The sequence below is a fragment of the Fukomys damarensis genome, unplaced genomic scaffold, assembly GCF_012274545.1.
Source record: "Fukomys damarensis isolate Sample0158 unplaced genomic scaffold, DMR_v1.0_HiC HiC_scaffold_33, whole genome shotgun sequence".
Taxonomy (NCBI): Eukaryota; Metazoa; Chordata; class Mammalia; order Rodentia; family Bathyergidae; genus Fukomys; species Fukomys damarensis.
In genome coordinates this window covers 55,150,097-55,152,205 of record NW_022900945.1, presented here as the reverse complement: position 1 = coordinate 55,152,205, position 2,109 = coordinate 55,150,097, and the positions used below count along the sequence as shown (strand labels likewise).

The following is a 2,109-nucleotide window of genomic DNA, read 5'->3' as shown; positions in this document are numbered from 1 at the left end:
AAAAAAAGATATTGCTCTTGCCTTAAGGAATTTACATTTTAGTGGATGTGTGGGCGCACACTCATGCACAAGTGTGTGTGTGTGTGTGTGTGTGTGTGTGCACCCAGGCAAGATCATAAATGACACGTGACTCAACCACTGGCTGATTGTGCCAGGTGCCGCCAGAGGGGCTCCATCAAGAGGGCTTGGGCAGAGACTGGGACGCACAAGGAAGGAAAGAGTCCTCGCCGTGCCCGGAGGCGCCCGCTGGGGAGCTGAGGACCGGGGTTCTGAGGCGGGGACAGAGCCTGGGGGCTCCAGGAGGGGACATGGCATCCTCTGGACCCTCACAGACTGACCCAAGTCCTTCTGCTGAGCCACACCCGGCCCTTTTTCTTTCCTTTTTTAAAATTTTCGTTTGTTAGTATGTGTTTGTGGCCTCGAGTGGGGCTGGCGCACGTACTTAACACATCTTCATTCCTTTTTTTCATCCTTCCTCCTCCCTCTATCGCTTGATCCTCTTCCCTTCCGAGCAGAATCTATCTATCTCCCTGTTTCCTGATATCTCTTTTATTTTTCTCATTATTTTTACTCTGGGTTTCTCATATAAGAGAAACCATGCAATATTTAGGCTGTGTGTCTGATTTATTTCACTTAACATTATAGTCTAGCCAGGTGTGGTGGTGTGTGCCTGTAATCCCAGCACTCGAGAGGCTGAGGCAGGAGGATCATGGCAAGTTTGAGGCCAGCCTGGGCTACATAGTGAGTTCAAAGCCAGTCTGCACTATAAAGCTCAACCCTGACTCAAAAACCAAAACTAAAAAAACAAACAAACAAAAAAACCACCTTGTCACGTCAAGGTACATCTAATTTCCTACAAATGACTCATTTATTTTTTTTTAAATGTTATCTTTCTTTATTGCAGAGTCTCACTCTACCCATTCATCTGTGGATGACATGCAGGCCACTTCCAAGATTTAGCTGTTATGAACTGTGCTGCTTTAGACATGGGTGTGCATGGATCACCGGAATCTGTCATTCCTTCAGGAAGATATCTAAAAGGATCCAGCTCTTTTCATTTTCCACTTTGAAACAGGGTCTCTCCAAGTCACTGAATTCCCCAGATGGGGCTTCAACTTGCAATCCTCCTGTCTCAGCCTCTCAGAGTGCTGGGAATAAAGGCCTGGGCCTCCATGTCTGGCTTCAGGTGATGCCCTAGAAGTTGAAAATAAGCAAGAAAGAAAAGAAGCCTCAATCCAGAAAGCAGTTCCCGGTTCCAGGGTGCTGAGGGGGTGGAAGGACAAGAAAGGAAGTAGCATACACCTCCCACCTCTGCACACCGCGCTCCCAGGCCTGCAGGAAGGAGCCCCCGTTCCTTGTCTCCCAGGACCACCTTGGCTGCTAAGATGTCCAGAAGTCCAGAGGAGCGGGAGCTGGTTGTGGGAACGGCCCCAGGGAAGCCCGTTGCCCAAGGAGTTGCTGGGATCTGCTTGCCCTTGCAGCTGTCCCACCCCAGCCCCGAGGAGCCCAGGAGCTTTCTCCCCGGCAGGGACTGTCTCACTTCCCCAGAGGGAAGGAGGGAAGCCTGTGCCAAGGCCCTGCAGGCAGCTGGACCCTGGGCTCCGCCCATCCCGCCTGCCTGGGAGCAGGTGAGAGGGGACCCTTGGCAGGCCCCAGGGGAGACTCACAGGCCTTGTCTAAAGTGCTCCGAGGGGTTTTGGCTGCAGGGGCAGGAAAGCCCCTGAGAGCTGGGACAAGGTCCCCGACAGCCAGTGGCATCCAAAACTGAGACTGGGGGGTCCTGGGGGAGCACATAGCACTGTGCAGCTGAGTGTGGCGGTGTTTGCCAGTCATCCCAGCATTCAAGAGGCTGAGGCAGGAGGATCGCCAGGGGTTCAAGGCCAGTCTGGACTACACAGGGAGACCCTGTCTCAAAACAAAACAAAACAAAACAAAACCCTAAAACTAAAAATGAAATGAAAATCGGGGTGTGGTGGCGCACGTCTGTGATCCCAGCACTCGGGAGGCTGAGGCAGGAGGATCACTGTGAGTTCAAGACCATCCTGGGCTACATAGTGAGTTCCAGGACAGTCTCAACTACATAGTGAGACTCTGTCTCAAAAAACCAAA

The 2,109-nt window shown here is 51.9% G+C and overlaps 1 protein-coding gene across 1 annotated transcript in view; it reads right to left on the bottom strand.

Annotated features, from left to right (window-relative positions):
• The window catches only part of LOC117283987 (histone-lysine N-methyltransferase EHMT2-like), a 13,423-nt gene that overhangs the window by 2,872 nt on the left and 8,442 nt on the right, over positions 1–2,109 (bottom strand). The window lies entirely within an intron of this gene.